This window comes from Mastigoproctus giganteus, chromosome 10 (genome assembly GCF_048544385.1).
Source record: "Mastigoproctus giganteus isolate SK-2022 chromosome 10, ASM4854438v1, whole genome shotgun sequence".
NCBI lineage: Eukaryota > Metazoa > Arthropoda > Arachnida > Uropygi > Thelyphonidae > Mastigoproctus > Mastigoproctus giganteus.
The window spans coordinates 79589083-79609340 of NC_143584.1; the positions used below are offsets into that span (position 1 = coordinate 79589083).

The 20258-nt window shown below is 38.4% G+C and overlaps 1 protein-coding gene across 1 annotated transcript in view; it reads right to left on the bottom strand.

Annotated features, from left to right (window-relative positions):
* The window catches only part of LOC150079109 (uncharacterized), a 70958-nt gene that overhangs the window by 17678 nt on the left and 33022 nt on the right, over nt 1-20258 (bottom strand). The gene's annotated exons all lie outside the window — the stretch shown is intronic.

Sequence of the window (20258 nt, forward strand, 5' to 3'; positions counted from 1 at the left end):
AAGCTTCTCTGCATTAATCATATACAATTGCACATGAGCAGCTAAGGGGGGGGGGATGCGTCTTCGTGCGTACAGTAGTATAAAGAAGGATATGCCTAACGAGCAGATCGTATCTTTTAATTTAACAAAGAGGATGAACTCTCACCCAAATGAGGCCTATTCTAAAGAATTTGAAAGGAGTACCAAATTATTCCCAAGTCTCCTGCAGAAATCTGCGCAAATAAATCAACTGTATGTTAAGATGCCATCGTTCTGTGTCTCTCTACATTCCTCCGGGAATCCATTTCATGGTTTGTCTAATACCTTCTACCGGAAGTGACGTCTTAGCGAGTTCGGTCTATCTCTTTAAGTAATTGCACAACTTCCGTTCAGAACTCGTACCTTCGGATTGATCTTTTGTAACTTGACGGCAATTTGACAAAGCTTACAACAACTCCATTAGCAGCTGCCTCACGTGTGTGTGTGTGTCTGTGCGCGCTATTTGCTGTACCATTTGAAGTGTCACGACAGTACCACTAAAGGAAACATGAATCAGTTGAGGGAATCCTCGTTTATCTCAAACTGACGTTCATAGTCATTTCGGTGTAGCAAAGCTGCAAGTAACTGTTTACAAAGATCTCTCATCGCTACCCGTGTTGTCTTAATGCTTATAAATGGAAGGATTTGGAACTGCGAAAATCAACAAAAAGAATATTGAACTAGTTTTAAAGAACTAATTTGGCCGGTTCATTTATTAAGAAATAGTTTTGTTTTGTTTTTGAGTTCATTTTGTGAACTCTAAAGTTTAATATCGTTTCATTGTTTTGAACATTTAGTGGTTCAATGTCGTTGTCACTCTCCATATTTTTCGCAATAAAATCGGAATTCGAATCTGTCAGTGAAAGACCTTTTAAGTATATTTCCCTTGTAACAAGGAATACTTTTAAAATAGGATTGAGACAGACGATTAAATAGCTCTATGAAGTCGGGATTAAATAGGCCTGTGAATCCATGATATTTTGGCTTCATTAGTTGCCTATTTCGCGGTTCTTAGGTGGATGTGCATTTTCGGACTTACTTAAATTCAGGCAACGTCTTATTCGCGTTATTTAAAGAAAATGCAAGGAAAAGTTGATATCCACAGCCATCTCGCTAGTGAGAGCTGATCTTCATTTGAAAATTTATCCAGAAAAGCATCTTCTGATTCAGAATTTAACTATACTCGATTTTGAGGAAATTTATTTCCAATAAGTTCTTACTTGTCGACATATATTGTGTTCATTATGATGGAAGTAATTTCAAAGATTTCCAAGGACGTTTCCTTAGCTTTATTTATATTTTTAATCAAATAAATCATGCTCTACGGTATAACCCAGCGCCATAGCATAAAAATAGAAATAATGCATGTAGAAAGTGTATACACATATATATATATACACACTAATGAGCCAAAACATTATGACTACCCATGTCTCCACAGCACCTGGGGCGGCGCAGCATATATAGTGACGGCACATTGGTGCTTGCCATTTCTCCAGTACGAATCCCGTGCAAGGGTGGGGGGATGGAAGGATCTGATGAAGTTTGAACGGGGATGATTTGCAGCGCTAGGGAAGCTGGAGGCAGCATCTCAGCAACCAAAGCCATTGTCGGCTTTTCGAGGGCCGTGGTGTGGCGGGAATGGTCCAAAGAGGAACATACAAATACCTAACTTTCTGCCTGGACAGGGAGATCACTACTGGTTGACAATCCAGGTGAACTGCGGTTGGCAAGTACTGTCCGGGACAACAGATGGCTCACGATCCTTCAGTTCAGGCAGACTACAACCACAGTACACAGAGAAACATTTCCGAGCACATCATCTAGCGTACTTTCTTATGAATAGGCCTACAGAGTAGGCGGCCTGTTGAAGTGTGCGTAGTCTGATGAGTCAAGGTTCCAACTCCATCATGCTGATGAATTGGTGCGTATTGGACGGCGAGCAGGTGAACCGCTGCAACCAGACTGCACAGTTGGACGAAAAACAGGTTGCCGCGGTGGTATCATGGATTGGGGGATATTTTCAAGGACATTACCCGATCCTTTCATCCTCATTGGATACACCCTTACCACCAGATCCTGCCTCGGCATTGTTTTGGATCAAGTTTTGCCCATATGGCGAATGTGCATCCAGATGGTATTGGACTATTTTAACAAGACAACGCCACACATCGCAAGGCCCACATTATGCAGAATGGTTTGTGGACCACGTCCAAGCATTTTGTGTGCTCCCTTGGATGCCAAATTTCCCCGACATAAATCCCATCGAACGTTTGTGGGATGCAGTGGAACGCGACATTCGCCAGTTCAAGCCAGTGCCTTGCTCCGTTGCTGATCTCCGGAACATCCTTCTATACAGCTGGTCCAGGATACCTGATGACCCCTTCCGCGGTCTCATGGGTCGAAGCCATTTCGGGTGAAAGCCACCCAAACTCATGAAGAAACATTATGATCACCTACCTAATAGCGTTTTGGGACGCCTTTCACCGTTATCATGGTCATAATGTTTATGTATACTTCTTTTATCAGTTCACAGGAAATGAGCAACGGACAGGATCTCACGAACTTCCAAAGAGGTGTGTAGTTATACATTTCTTTGAAAGTCCATGCTATATTCCCTGTTGTAGTCCGGATTGTTGAACCTGTTATAGCATGGAATTCTATGCTTCAACAGAAAAGCAGAGTATTCATACACTAAGGTCATTCGAGTCTTTAACGAATGTGGAAAACCTCCAGAAATCATCTGTGAACAGAGCCGATTGCCGTCAAATATTAATGGGATACGAAGAGGCGAGGTGTCTGTCTTATAATAATACTTCACAAAAAAAAATTGGCTTAATTTCATCAAGTGTATTTTTACTTCATGTTTAAAAATTTATAGTTGTAAATCTTACCTTTTGGACACCAGTGTAGTTCAATAAAGTGATATTGAATTAATCAATTCTAGATCAATGAGAGATTTGTACTTTTTTTTGCAATGACTGTTGCAAAATCGAATATCTCTTTTAACATGTGAGTTAGGACAAAAAATTCTCTAAGTGAAAGATGGACTGCCTACCACAAATATTTCCCCTCAAATATGAGCGCGCGCGCACACACACACACACACACACACACTCCAGTATTAATAAAATGGCTAAAACAAGGCAAGAAATGTAGGTTAAACACTCTCTTTATAGTTCTTACTTTCTATAATGGCTGAGAATTGAGAATTAGTTAGAAAAATATTAATCTGATTTTAATTTATAATGTCTGGCACGTTTCCAAGCGAAAGTAAAATGGAGGGGAACCAGATGGTTTGTGTCAGAGTGCAGAGAAATATCCAGAGTGCGAAGATGACTAACTTCGATAGTTTTTAAGCCATCGACCCCCATATGAATTGACCTCTTATTATGAGTTCTTGAAACAGTAATTAGTATTAAGGAGATTGACTACGAGAAAGTTAATCCTTGGGAATATACAAATTAGATTTATTCTTCAACGATTCATTTCCATTTTGCCTTAGATGAATTAGCTTTATTTGGTTTATAGCCGAACGTGTGCGCGCGAGTACGTGTGTGAGAGAGATTGGAGGGAGGAAGGGGGGGGAATGTGATGATTTACATTAGAATTGGATCATATAATTCCTTGTTTATACGTTAAAAGTACGTTTTCTCTTCTGATTTTTATTGAGTAATTCCAAAGAATTAAATAATTAACTTTATTTATGGTGATATTTTTGTACTACAGTAATACGAACGAACCATAAATATAGGCCCAGACTTCAAATTAATTTTTATAGAAACCAGACACTAAAAATAGAATTATTCGTGTAAATTAAAAAAAGAAATCTGCAGATTTAAATAGTCAGTACATATTGACTTTGACCGATCTTAATTTATGATTAATAAATTAATAAATGTTTTGTAATAATTACATTTAATCAATTCGAAAAACCGATGGATTTGGAAGAGCTATTTCGTTAACAACAGTAATCAAACAAAACTAAAGCAGACCTGTTCATAAAAAAAATGGCTTCAACCGTGAAAACGCTATATTTGATGAATGAGCCGGATGTTAAGCTTGTATATATGAAAGGTTTACCTTTTCATATACGCAATTCATCAGATATCGAAAAAAGGCTAAGTCACTTATTCCACGAAAAGATTAATGTTAGCCTTTGGCTGACATTATCGAGTTGTTCATCGTATAGAAAAATGCTAACACAAACCCTTAACGCAGAATTAATTTTCCGAAATAGGTCAGGAGCAATAAGGGTAGGAGGCTATTTGGGGTAAGCTGTTTTAATTGCCGCTACAAAGTATTAATGCATTAAAGTGATGGGTAGAAATCTTTATCACAGAGTTACATTTCTGGCTCAAATTCTTCGTAACCTTTTTTATCTATTTTTGAACTCATGCGCGTGGCATCTGAGTAGTCTAATAAAAAGTTACGGATTTGAAATTTTTAAAGAAGTTGACGAGACTGAAAATACCACATTACAAAGGGGAAGAGATATAAAGGCTTTGGGTTTACCGTTTTAGACAGCCAACTCATATTGTAAACATATCAGTCAAATGACAATCTCTATCTTTAGTGGACTTGGATTTATGAAAAAAAAGCATACTTCTGCTGAGCAAATCTGAAATGTCCATCAAGTCATTTTTTCGATCCAAAGGGTAGTACATTTCGTGAACAGTCCCTTCGATCTAAAGCAAGGGACAGTTCGCTGAATATCCTTTTGAAAGGTTAATAATTTTCACAGAGGTGGCTAAGAAGGACTCCGTGTCTATGTGGAATGTAAAATATGTCAGTGCATTTAAAGATTTTATAAATTTATTTATTAATTTTATTAAAGTCTCTTTTAACTGTTCCAAATTTCTTAGAAAATTATATTTATTTGTACTTCCAAAAACTGTGCACCACAGAGAAGGACATATTTCAATTTGGTAAGACGAGAATTCAATGCAAATTAAATTCAATAGACTGCATCAGCGACTAAGGCCATATTGCTACGTGTATATTCTCTGTAAAGTGCGTGTGTTCTGAGGTCTATTTTTTGTTTTCTGGACGAAAAATTCGAGTTTCCAGGAGATAAAACCATGCTGCCAGAGACCGACTAATTCGGCCACGTTGTGAAAAAGGCCCATAAAAATTCCTTTCGTCATCGACAAGACCCGAACTCGGGTCTTTTTCATCCTGTGTGGGGAGGACGGCGAACCTATCATGGTATGCGTTGAAGTACTTTAAAAATCAACCGTATGCAGCTTTCCTATTTGATATACGACACAATGTTTTTGTAATACGTAAATACGAAATACATTTAATAACTTCTGCGATCTATTTTGGTACAAGTTTTAGTAAGCTGTATTTGCAATCAAATGATTTTATATCATTTCACTATATAATTGGGCAGTAATTAGCGAATTAAAAGAGTGGAATTTCCTGAGTCCCAGATAAAAGACCAACATACAGAAAACGACATGCCACTTACTCACGATTTTACATTGGTGCAGAATCCCCTGTGCCACTGTTTTTTATTTGATTGATCTTTATGAAGCAATTGGTATTAGTCACAATCCACAAGAGTGGCGTCTTTTCATAGACGGTTCAAGTAAAAGATTAAAAGCTGCATTGCTTTACAATGGGAATATATACTGTATACAGCCATTGATTCCTATTACGCACTCTGTTCATATTAAACGAAGACTACGGAAATATGTGTTAAAGAAGAAATCCTCTTAAGATTACTGAAGCATGTGTTAAAGAAATCGAGTATAACCAGTATAAATAGGATGTCTATGAGGACTTCAAGATATTCGGTTTCTTCTGACATGAATGGTGATTTCACTAAGTTCCATTGCCTTCTCTGCCTCTAAGACAGCAATGAAGTAGATCGGCAGTAAAGAAGATTATGGTCTATAGCCAGAATTGAGTTTCAGCCTTGCGTACACGGCGTATTAAACAATGCTTTGGTTCCAAGAAATAGTCTTGCTTCTGCCACTGAATATCAAGTTGAACCTGATCAAATATCTTGTTAAAGTATATTAGTCTACTTTCATAATTGTCTGATGCAAAAGTGAAAGATGGCATATTAATTTGTCATGTGTCAGCATCAGCTTTACTTGCGAACAAGTAAAGCAGATGTTGGTTTCACAGTAACTGGAAGACGAAATGGATGATGCTGAGCGATGCCTGGTACTCCTTTTCACCTTGTAGAGAACCTGCCTTTTTTTGAAAAGCTGTTACCTAGTATTGCTTTATTATTATTATTATTATTATTATTATTATTATTATTATTATTAATCAATGATTTTTGCTGTTTTCTAGGTAGCCCTGCGTTTGACTTGCGGTTTTCTCATTTATCTCAGATATCTCTTTCGGGTTGTCCAAATTTCATATGATAGTCAACGATTATTCTTATTTACTTACCTAACAATCATTCTACCTATCTCGACTCTACAGTCCACCTGTGGATTGGACTGAATCGCTCCTTTCCATTCCACCATTGTGGAAAACATTTTCATGGCATCCGTGCTTCTGATAAATGAAGCGATGGACACATATATACCCAATGACAAACCGTCTGGTTCTCGAATTATTTTCAGTTAATGACTTAAGAGATCTAAATCGATGTACCTATCGTTTTTGTATTTATAGTGTCATGAATATGATGCATTCAGTAGTACAACTGTAGGTGATCTTATGCGAAAAAATCATACTGGTCAAAAATTGGAGACCTTTTGTAATTGGTTTCAACAGATAATCAACCTTATGGTATGTAAACCTAACTTGTCATATGGTATGATCACAAATTCTTTGGTATCAGATAAAGGCTGTACAGTTTCATGGAACTTCTTAGTTGATCCAACAATAACACCTTTCTGAAAATTGGAAAGATCACCTCCGTTTCCCATGACACCATGTTCTAGACTGGACCGTTGAACAGTGGAAAAAGATCATGTGGGATGATGTCTCGATTTACACTTTTTTGCTCCAAGCGAGATGAAGGTATGGCGTGACTCATAAAGCAGTGCACTAGATTGTCTCGTGCAAAAATTGTATCTGAATGGTTTCAGAAACATTCTCAAGATTTCTGGTAGCTATCCACCTTGACAGCCTGATTCTTCAGGTCTGAATCCCATTGAGAATGTCTGGAATGACTACAAAAAGCAGCTGACAAATATCCTGATGGAAGAATGCTCGAATATGGAGCTGGTCTCTCTCAAACACGTAGTGGAATCCGTGGCACCATGCGTACTGGTTAGAATAAGCATAAGATGGACATACTGAATATTTAATAAAGGTTAATATTTTTTTGGCCAGTGATTGCGCAATAAAATGTTTGTTGTTATAAGTAATTATTATCAATCACACACAATTAGCCCTTCATTAAGCATGTATATCATATATGCTTAATGAAATGCGCGATAGCTTATTTCAGGTAATGCGGTAGCCATAATTATCTTTCGTGATAGCTCCAGCTTTCAGTAAAAACGCTCTGTTATATTAGGTACTGAATAGTGAGTGATAGAGCGAAGCTAAAATAGGATCTTCCCTGCTCCTGTTAGCCTCGACCTAAAATGTACACCTCGAAAAGATGTTCAAATACGCTCACAAAATGATTTTTAGATCGTATTAGCAAACTGGCTGCAACACTAATTACGCTCCAATAAGAACGATTATTAAAATATCAAATTACTATATAATTACTTGGCTGTGACTGACAAAAATCATGTGTTATTGTAAACGAATATTCGTGTGTCAATAGAGATGAAGTTAATTATAGATAAGATAATGAATGAACAATTACAGGCCATAAATTGGGATAAGATAGAAGTTTAGAGTGACACTAAACAAGTTAGACGATGTAAATTAACTTTGAATTGCTTATTACAGAGCAGTTAAGAGAATCTGCAGTATACTTAGGAGGAATATCTATAAATATCGGAAGAATCATTAAAGAAATTAAATAGAGAATTTATTTGCATAAAGTTAACGAAATTTCTCTAATAAGATATAAAAAAAAAACTTTGCAATTCATTTACAAAGCAAATGATCACTAATTTAGGTCAGACGAAAAGAATACAGTAAGCACGAGGAACACTGCGTGCTGAAATATTTCGCAGTAGGTTCCCAGTTATAAAACCAAATGTTTAAATGATTATATGCAGTCCTATTGATAATTTAACCTATATTATACACTCAGTGATCACCGAATTATGTCCACCCCCACCCGTAATGGGTTGGTTTAGGAAGGACAGGGAAGATAGAAGGGGCGATGGAGGTCATGCTTCTTACTAAAAGTAGCCTGAGCGCGACGAAAGCTTTTCGGGTTCAGACGTTTCACATGCTAATGTAGAATCTGTATGGTGTGAGATAGTTGGAAACAAAGGTATAATGAGAGTGGGAGTAATCTACAGACCAGGTGATTGTGAAGATTATGATGAGAGCCTCTGCATGCAAATGGAATGGGCAAGTAAGCGTCAATGTCTTATTATGAGTGATTTTAATTTGCCTCTAATTGATTGGAGTAAATGGCAAGGAAACTCTACATGGAGGACAACATTTTTAAATCAACTAGACGACTGTTATTTGTATCAACATGTCTGGGAAAGTACTAGAGGAAAGAATATCCTAGACCTCATCATCACCCACGAATCAGATGACATAACAGGGCTGACAGTACAGGAACCAGTTGCAGGAAGTTATCACGGAGTTCTACGGTGGAGGTAGCAGTAATTAAAGGCAAAGGAATGGGTTATAACTTCAGGAAGGAAAATTATAATGCCTTGAGGTTCTACATAGCCTCTATTAACTGGGTAGATAACTCACAGAGAGCGAATACAATTGAACTATGGTGTTCCTTTAAACATTAATCACAGAAGCCTTGAATGCGTATATATCATTAAAAAATATTCCACGAGGAGGAGGATTCCAAGTTGGATGAATAATGAAGTTGCCAAATCACTTGACCAGAAAAAAACAGCATGGAAACGTTACAGAGCAATAAAAAGTACTGAAGCCTATAACAAATTGATCTGTAATAGTGCCAGAGAAAATGTTAGTCTGACAAAAGCAGATTATGAGAAATCGCTGGTAAAAAGAGCAAAGAGGGGGGGGGGATAAGGAATTCTTCACGTATATAAATGCAAAGAAGAGAACAACAAAACAGATCGGACCCTTATGTAATGGAAGTGGGCTAGTATTAGATACCCCAGCTGAATTTACAGATGAATTCAACAGTTACTTTGCATCGATATTTACAAATGAAAAGCCTTTGTGTCAATGAGATATTATGGGAGTAAAGTTGAAAAAAATGTAATTAATGATGGTGAAATTTCACATTTTTATTTAATGAAAAAACTTTCGCGCCTCCAGGAGAGTAATGCTCTTGGGGTTGATGGCATATATCCTATAATCTTAAGGGAGGTGGCAAGTGAGTAGATTGAACCATTGAAGCTGATTATGAGCGCATCACTGGACTCGGGAGTGATTCTGTTGGATTGGAAAAGTGCCAATGTATCTCCCATACATAAGGGCGGTTCTAAGAGTGAAGTAGGGAAAATCATTGAAACAGTGATCAAGGGTGGAATTCAGGACCATTTAGATAGAAATGGAATTCTGAAGGATACTCAGCATGGTTTTGTAAAGGGAAAATCATGCTTAACTAATCTGGTTAGCTATTTTGACAAGGTCACTCAAGAGCTGGACATAGGGAATAATTTCAACGTTGTTTATTTGGATTTCAGCAAAGCATTTGACTCAGTAACAAATGAGCTGGCACAGGTTGGAATCACAGGGAAAATCGTTAGATGGATAGCTGGATGGCTTCAGGGCAGGAGGCAGAGGATTGTAATAAATGGTTATTCCTCAGATTGGCTTGACGTAAGAAGTGGTATTCCCAAAGGATCACTATTGGGGCCACTGTTGTTTTTCATTTTCTTAAATGACATCGGTGAAGGGATAGAGGGCGTGATGTCTAAATTTGCAGATGTAAAGATTGGTAGAGTAATTAATGGTTGCCGCCAAGCAGAGCTTCTTCAGAATGACCTAGATAGACTTCAGAGATGATCAGAAAATAGCAGCTATGCTTTAATCCAGCAAAATGTAAGGTATTGCACCTAGGAAACAGTGATTTCAAAATAACTTATACACTTGGCGGAATTGAACTAAAGCCGGTAGTGGAGGAAAGGGAGTTGGGTATTACGATACGGTCAGACATGAAGTTCTCCGAGCATTGTAGACTGGTTGCAAAGAAGGCCCATGGTGTCCTATCGGTGATTTATTGAACAATTGCTAGTAGAGATAAGGACGTCATAATCCCATTATAAAAGTCTATTGTTAGACCAGACTTGGAATACTGTGTTCAAGTCTGGAAACCGCACCTAAAGAAAGACATTGTTCTTCTTGAAAGGGTCCAAAGATGGGTAACTCGCCCTCGTGAGATCGGCAAAAGGGCGTCCTTATGAAGAAAGACTTCGAATATATGGGTTGCAGAGCTTGGAAACGGGGCACCTTAGAGGAGACTTGATTGAGGTGTTTAAGGCTCTGATAGGCATAAGAAAAATGAATAAGGACGAAATTTTCACGGTTATAAATGATTATAGAACTTGGGGCCATAATTTCGAGTTACGGGGGAAGATGTTTAGACTGGATTGCAGGAAGTTTTATTTTAGCCAGCGAGTTGTAAATTACTGGAATAAGTTACCCACATTTGTTTTTATTATTTTATTTTATGCATTTTTTGTTATTTTATTTTATTGTTATTATTATTATTTATTATTTATTTTTTTGCCTGGTGCAGCATAAGCCATAGGCTTCCTTGCATCATGTGGCCATTACTAATACTAATATAGGGTTCCACAGCAGCTAATACGAAAGATACTCTCTCCTCCCTGCTGGTCATCGTCGACGGTGAATGCTGTGGTGTCAAAGAAACAAGCTGTTTGGATACTGGAGAACTGGATACGAGTGTGCTGGTCGGATAAGTCCAAATACCTGGTAGAACACACCAACAAGCGCCTTCGTACGTGGCGCATGGAACACCAGTCCATGGATCCATCGCGCGCGGTGTCCACTATCAAAGCAGGTAACAGCGATTGCTTAATATGGAGCATTTTTTGCTGGCAAGATCTAGGACCCGTGGCGCGTACGGATCAACGTTTCATTAGTGGGATATTTTTTTATTTATTAAAGAAGGCAGTCTCAGCCAGCGTTCCTTACAACCCCACCATCTAATGCAATACCTGTACAGGTTATTTGTAGCATAACAACATATATAACACATAAAAGGCCGCCGTAGCCTAGTGGTCAGGCGCGCGGGTGCATAAGTACACGGCGCCTCCGTAGCCAGGTGGGAAGGAGCAGCAGTGCGTAGCACACGCTTCTTGATTAGACCGGGGTTCGAGCCCGTCACCACCAAATACGGAGGATGCGGAAAGGTCAGGGAATGACCATCGCATATCCCGGAGCAATATGGCCTTAGTTGCTAATGCTCCTAAAAACCAAATAACAACAACAACAACAGCATAAGTACACGTGCCTTGAGTGACCGGGGTTTAAACCCGTGACTGCTGAATACGGTGCTGTTTTTTGTATTCTATCTATCTTGTGAACTCCTCTGACCGTTTGGTCGTCCCGGAGTATAAACAGAAAATTTATTTATTTATTATCACTAGTTCGTTATCATTTCTGACATATGGAGACGGCTAGGGATCGTTTGCCAACGTACGGATTATATTAAATACAATATCACTCATCTGCCAGCATACTGATAACATCATACATAGCATCAATATACAGTGGCGGACAAAAAAAACTGCATCACTTGTGTTGCAAATAATGTGTTGCTGCAATGTGGGTTGCAGAAATGTTCGAAATGCATTTTTTAGAAGGGATATACATGATATGCATATTTCTGTGAATGAGAACCAATAAAATATATGCCACCTGATATACTTAATTGCAATATTAATGGAAATATGAGAAATCATGCAAATGGCAATCACGACAACCAAATATACATTTTATTGCATTTACGTGTACAAACTGAAATGACAAGTTAACGTAATGGTATTATGTACTGTAAATCAGCAAAATAAGTCCTCAATATGTTGTTGTTTCTCCTCGAGCTGCAATTACAGCCTTGCAATGATCTGGCATGGAGTTAATCAACTTCTGGATATACGGTTGCCTAGTTTCGTGGTACCACACTCTTACAATGCTCTCCTGCAGCTGAATCTTACTTGTTGGCTTCTTCTGAGCAATTTTAGACGAATTATGTACCAGCAATTTTCAGTAGGGTTCAAATCTGCACTGTTGCCGGGCCAGTCCAACACTCCAGCATTTCTGAGGTATGACTGCACATTAAGTGAGGAAAACGAGGGAAAACATTGGTGTAAGTATGTTTCAAACCTTGTGAGACAAGAAGACAAACTCATCATTAAATCTAAATAGCATAAACTTACCAATTTTGCTGTGTGGCAAGGTGCTGAATCCTGTTGAAAAATGCAGTTTTGAACGTCTGTGTTGTGATCCCTAATAACGGGTTTCAGGCACTCCTCCAAAATAGCAGTGTAGGTTTCTGCATTCACCGTTTCATTAATAAACTTAATTCGTCCCACCCCTTTGCTTGTTATGCATCCCCAGAACATCTGACTAGCCGGGTTTTTTACAGTTGTTATGCAGTCAGGATGGTAGAGAAAGAGAGAAAGGTATGCCTCCGATTTTCGTCTTTTGACATATCGCTTCCCATCCGAGCCATGCAGGTTCAATTTCGATTCGTCAGAAAACATGACGGTGTCCCATTGCTGTTTTGCCCATGAAACATGCATTTTAGCCCAAGCAAGTCGCTTCTTCCTCATTTGTTGGGTCAACAAAGGCTTCTTGGGCCGATAACCATGCAGACCACATTCCGAAAGCTTTCTTTGGATAGTTCGTGCACTTGTTTCAACACCAGAGGCCATCTCAAAGTCCATTTTTAGATCAGGAGCACTAGCATGGCGATTACGAAGGCATAGCCGTTTCAAATATCGATCTTGGGAAAGCGTAGTCACTCTCTTAAGGTCTGATCCAGGTCTTCGCTTCACATCACCTGTTTCACGCTTTAATTTCAGCACTCGGTCTACTGTTGACTGGTGGCAGCCTATTTTATCAGCGATAGCACGCGTACAGAGCCTTCCTGGGACAGAGCAACAGCTACACTTCTATTTCTTGGTGTTAACTGAACATATGAAGCCATGCTTACACCTCCGCAAAACAGGATACTAATGAGTATATATACCCTTTCAACGCCGTATTTATAGAATCGGCTGATGAAATACCTTGCAATTACTGTCTGATGCAATAGAAGCGTTATCTGACTCAATGCCTTTGCTTTTCCTTTGTTCCTATCTAAATTGTCACAAGATAACATCACTCTTGTTCGAATGAAGTGCTACCCGCGTTGTATGCTAACCAAAGCAGGATCAAAGCCATTTATTCGTCAGATAACCTAACCCATAGGTGTGTAACTGGGAGTCAGAAATTTCCACCATCAGACTAACCATTGAAACACCAATGACCGTTTCCAAAGAGCAATGTTTTTCGTCAGGTCAGCCCACAAACATCCGCATGTTATTCACCTTACAAACCACCCACCACAGTGCATTGAACAGTGCATCGAATTATTCGAAACGGTTACCTCACATCATGTGCTTACCCTGTCTGACGTAATTTCTGTTCCGAAACTGATGAGATTTAGTGGCATAGTGTTTAGGGTAAGGCGCCACCTGTGATCTCCCACAACTGCCCCATCTGTACTCTTGTGAAGTGTACAGGACTCTTTAAATGCACAAATGTGTGTGGCATGTTGTAGTAGTAGTAGCAGTGGCATGTGATGCAAGAAAGCAATTTATGAGCTTATGCAGCATCAGCCAAAAAAAAAAAAAAAAAAAATCATACCATTCCCTCCAAATGCCTGTCCAGTTCCTCCTTAAATTTATTCAACCTATCAACTTCCACAACGAACCACCCGCTGGCTAAAGGCAAATTTCCGCACATCTATTCTGCATCTGTCCTTTCTTAATTTGAATTTATGCCCCCTTAGGTTTGTAATCTGAACAAGTGGAAGAATCCCATCAGAATTCAGCGTGCTCAACCCATTCAAGGCCTTATAGACCTCAATCAGATCACCGCGCAGGTGCCTAGTCTCCAGCCACTGCAATTTGCAGAACTTAAGCCTCTCTTGGTAAGAGGATCCCTTCATTCTCCTCACCAATCGTGTTGCCCTTCTCTGTACACGCTCAAGCAAATCTACATCCTTCATAAAATGAGGCCTCCAGACCTGTACGCAGTACTCAAGGCGTGGCCTGACCATTGCCTTATACAGAGGGATAATCACTTCCTCTTCCCTGCTAGCAAAATTCCTATATATCATTGACAAACCCCCATGACCTGCCCTGGCAGCCTGTCTGCATTGCTCAGAAAACTTCATATCTGACTGCACAATTACTCCTAGGTCTTTTTCATTTTCTACCACCTTAAGTGTAGTACCACATAGTTGTATGTGTATAGTATTGTGTTTCTCTGACTTCTAGACCGGGTGCCCTTAATGGGACCCTACATTGCCCATCATCACTACTGAGAGGTGAGCCAGGCTCCCCATCATACTCTGGCTGGCTTCTGTAAATTACGTTGATGTGAAACGGCATCAGGGGTTCCCCCATATCCGCGTAGCTTTCATTGTGGGGTCTAAGAGTTCACTGTGAAAGGCCAGAGATTTAAAAGTGTATGGGTCTCGTAAGTGTATTGTTATGGCAGAGGTCTATCGGCAGCTCTTAGGACACCATGTGGACCCTGCTACATTTCATTTTTCCCCGGACAGAAACGGGATCGACTAAGACGATAATGCGCTGTCTCATAGGGCCCACAGTGTGCACAAAAGTATTTCGAGGAACACAGTGAAGATATCACCTATCTTGATAGTCCTCCAAATGCGTGACCTCAATATAATTGAACACCTGTGGGATGTTTTGGTACGGAAGTGAGCCGTATGGACATGCAACCGTCATCTATTCCGATTCTATGGAAAGTTCTGCAGGCAGCATGGCTGCAGTTTTGTACTAGCGTCTTCAGTTATCTAGTAGAATCAATGCCTAGGGCAACAGCGACTGTTATCCGTGCGATCAGTGGCCCAACACGGTATTAGGTAGGTGGTCGTAATTCATTGTATAATGTACTTCAGCATTACCTAACTAGCAGGTCTCATTTTGAACAAAAGAGATGGAACACTCATTTTCAATGCGTAATGTATAGCATTCTAATCTCGCTTTAATCTCAATAAATACTTAATTACTGTTTAGGATTACATGCAAACTATAACAGAAAACTGAAATTCTGTCAATATGTCAACTGTGCGACGTTAATCGATCACAGATAAGCCGTCTATGCTTTTCCTCCCGAAAACATTGATTTTTCATCCAGCAAATCAAGCAAACAGACCACAATACACAAAATTTACAAATGAATAAATTAACGCCTCATAGCCTCAATAATTATAACCTCATAGGCTTAATTTCCTGTGTGAAAATTCAAAACAACAAATTGTTCTTCAATTAAAACACAATCGTATTGATCGCGCTGCAGCAGTTTTTAATAAATATCTGTAGTCCTGACTTGCGGTCGATAAGTGAGCTAAGCTGATTTATTGACGTTCTTTTCATTTTGGAATGTATCTGAATTATCAAAATCTATAAGTTGTAGTTATGATCTGATAGAAAACTAAAGGACATATTTCCATACAAATCTGATCAGATTCTGAAAAAGAAAATCTTTCTCTGTTTTGTCTTATTTTTCCTGTTTTTCTTATTTTTCTCCAACTGTACTTCTCCATTTCTCTAAATGTGAATTGTAAACTTTCTTTTGTCTCGAGAAAAATAAAGCATCCCTATTAATCGAAGGCTGTTTTAGGACTTGCATACCAAAAGAAGTTCCTCTGGGAAAAAGAAAACCCGTACACTGATGGACACATCGAATCACGGTCGATCACAGTCAATCTCACGACTCTTGGAGCGAGCCGTTACAGAGACCTACCATTTTGTGACTTGTTCCTCGGACGCCTCTTTGAACAGTTGCCTTCTTTGTTATTTTCTTCTTTTCTTGACGTACAAGCGGTTTCAAAAAAGACTCCGTAAGAATTTTCATTATTAAGATGAGAATCTTCATTTAATGTATTGGTATTCAATTCCCATCAATCATCTTGGATTTTAGTAACGAAAGAAAAATCAATTCTACCTGAAGATAGAATCAGTCTTTTAACTTTTCTTAAGGAATTTATGAACTTGACATGACGATGTGCGTATCGAGCTTAGTTTCCAATCAAGTCAGTGTTATACTCTTATAGATACCGAAATAATTTCCACTCCTCGACCTGATATGAAATCAAAAAGACAGGTGGGATTAACCAGCTTGATTGGGCGCACATTGGAAAGAGATTCTTGCGAGCTGAAATACTTTATCAATAGCTTAAGTCTCATTTAATCGACGGAGATGAAATTTTAATTCCATTGATTTTTAGCAGATGCTATATTCTTCTCAACAAGAATCTCTCTTTCTTAATCTCTCAAAATGAATCTGAAAATATTTCGCAGAAGTTTTTTTTCTCCACTGGCTTCAAGTGCTTTAAAATTTTTCTTTTACTCACAATTTCACAATAATAGAGTGAAGTCACGTAAACTATTACAAGAAGTTTTCTGAAAAACTAATAGACATGAACTCGAGCTTAATTTCATATTAGCGAGCACTACCACGAATTTACAGATGGCAGCGTAGAGGATATTGCTGAAAAACTCAAAAATTTTAAATTTCAACTTTAATGAGAGTTTTAATAATAAACAATTACAAAATCTGAAAGCTCTCATTAAATTAGGTAGTCTTAAACTCCAAAATGTTGCCCCTCTCACATGGTTTTCTGTATATCAGATACGTCTTCGTAATATCTATCAAGTTATTACTTGAATTTCTTATTAAAATTTCACATTTCTTCCTCATGCAGTTACATATCCCCAAACGCAGGACACAGACGGGTAACCGGGTCCACCAGCAACAAAATTAACAAGTAATAAAGGAAGCCACTTCTCCATCAAAGCAGATCATGGATCCTTTAGTCGAACTTATTTGAAACTAATAATTTATCATATGGAATTTGTTATCAATGTCTGAGTTAAGGATCACCGTGAAATACCTATTGTGACAAGCTAGCCTTCAGAGACACCAGTAATGAAAAATCAGCAAATAGGTACGATAATTTGTTTGCAAAGGGTACAATATGAAATACCCTTACAACAAAAGGGTGATCAATAGTCATTGATCACCCTTTTGGTGTAAGGTTCTGCTCTGGTTTAAAGAGTGATCAACAGTCATTGATCATTCTTTAAACCAGAGCAGAACGATCCCATCTGCCCACACGTGCATACTGTCCATAAACTATGGGTGCTTTCTGGTCTCTGGTTTGCTGGTCGAAAAACGCGAGTTTCCGAAAGCAAAATACGTGTTATTCATCCCTGAAACTGACCAACTCAGCCAAGGAGTGAAAAAATCCCATAAAAGTACCTCGCGTCATTAAAAAAACAACGACATATAAATGAATATGTAACGCACATGAAAATTGGAATAAAATTTCCCAATCCATTGAGATATTTCAGAATGTGTAATAATTTATATTCCCAGTCTCATTTTAAAGGTTTATTAGTATCTAATACCTCGTTATATTAAAGAGCCTGGAGTATTCCCATTAGTTTCTGATAAAACCACTTATGGCTCTATTGACTCACCTCTCTATTGACTCACCAAAATAGCTATCGATTACTTATCAAAAGCGAAGCTTTTCATTAAGAGGCGAGTTAGAAGTAACTCGAAGTAAGTCAGAAGCTATTGGCAAATAATCTAATTAAGACCTAATAAATTAGTTAAAATCAAAAAATAAACGCGAAGATGCGTACTCAACAAAATTTGAATCGCAGGCAAGCAAAAACGAACTAGTACAGACTGGACTGAAAGCAGCAATTCTTCAGGATTGAAGGCTCCTGTCCTCATTCCCAAAAAACAGAATGAAAAGTAGACAAATTACTTAATAATATAAGCATACCGATAGCCAAAGATTGTGCTGGTGTCAATGGAATGTCCTCTTTCTTTTGCAGCCATAGTAGCTAACGCCAAGAGACTAAAGACATCAGTTATTGTGTCCGTTTGACTGTTTAGCTGGATGAAAAACTTGATATTTCTTATGGTGGGGGTGATGACCATTCAGCCGTCACCTGAGACTGACACGCTGTGGAAGGCATCTCTGATTAACCACTGTGGTACTCACGAGGGCGTCGATGGGACATCAAAACACCTCTTGTAAAACAAAAACAGACGAAAGAAATGATGTATGAATTTAACAATAAGTCCATATATCCAAAATAGTTGGAAACGAAGTACGAATGAGCAGGTATTGTAATTAATGATTGCCAGTCCTTATGAAGCAACATTGTCTCGTAAAAGTAATACACGTATGTGTTTTATATGCGCATTATATATACGACGGTACGTGTCAAAGTATATGTTTAAATACTTAACAAAATAAAGATCGGTATATGTCCTTTGACATTTGCGATGATGCCAACGTAATTCCAAAACTGGTTCCATGTCATGTATGTAAATATAAGCTATAAGCATACATCCTATTCTGAATACTTGCAATTTAGACGAAGCAGCTGTGGTGTTTCACTGGGGACACCACTCTTCTATTCCCTTCGAAGCGTCTTTGAATTTCTACAAGAAGTTTTCGAAAAGATCATCTTCCATTGTTAAGCCTGTATGATTTTCTGTTTTTCCTGGGAAACGATATTATTTGCAAAAACGTAGGAACATCGAGCTCCTATGTTTGTGCTCATCACAGCGGTCGTCACCGTGGCTTGAACTATCATTCTCTGTTCAATTGTGAACGTAGAGACAAAACTAAGTCATAGCCCGAAGGATCTATGTGATGAGCATTACTTTATTTGGCGTGCGCATGGACAACTGTAGAACTCATCTGTTCTGTGGCCCTGAATGCTAATGTATTCTTCTATCTATGTGTACAATAATCAGATGCGGTTGGATGGCAGGAAAGATATTTTTTTAGATATGCACAGATAGAGAGCCATATAAAGCTATCATTTGTTGCATAACTCATCCGTGCATCTTGTAATGATAATCTGGGATGGGAATGACTGCACCAGTCACAGATCCTTCCATATTTATCAAACTACAAACTCCATGGGAATTTTACTTCGCATACTTTATAAAACTACAGAAAACTTTTCCGCTTTTCTTAGATTTCCGTAGATGTCCTCTATTCAGTGACTTTCACCAAAATCTTTGTTTTTGTTTTTAAAATGAATCGATAATTTAGCATTATGAAATAAAGATACGCTACTTGCGTTTATGTAGTGTCCATTTTGGGCAAATGTAGTCCTTGGAAAATCTTTATTTCGGTGCAGTTTATCACGATTTGCATCTTATTTTAGAATTTCATCTTGAATTAAATCGAAACATTGCGCCAAAATGTGTGAGATCCGTATTATTTGAATTTACTTAAAATTTCTAAAGGCACATGACATTTTATACTTCCTGTAACTTTTCGTAAATTTCTCCCGGGGTCTCAGGAAGCCATATCCTTGTCAAGACATTTCTAGGAAAATGGAATATTAAGAGAAAATCATGCAGTTGCAATTTGATGGTCTGAGGACAATTTCTTAACCACTCTTAACCACGAAAGGCCGCAAAAAAGAAAGGAATGAGAAAAGTGAAGGAAACATTACGCTGTAAGCAAAGATTTCAATAAACCTTGAGGAGTAATTTGAGTGAATTTCAAGAAGTAAAAAGGAGCTTGATATTTTATTAAGCCAGCGGAAAGGCTTTAGAGAGATGATGGATCAACCCTCCTCTCCCAACTGAGATTCGACAAGTACTACTGACCAGCTTCCTTCGTTGTGGTCAAGTTCTAAACTAAGAACGAAAAATTCAAGCCGTCGCGATCTGTGTCTTTGGACTTACTCTTCTGAATCCACCACCCTTCCAACCTATTTTTAGATCCATCACTGAACTAATAGTGTTGACTCTTCGTTGTATCCCCCACATGTGTAATCTTCCTTTTCCATGCCAAGAAATATATCTCGATTCCTTGAAGTTTTCCTGGAATAAAATCTACAAATGTTTCTTTTGAACAGTAATAACATCTTATTTATTTGAGGAAT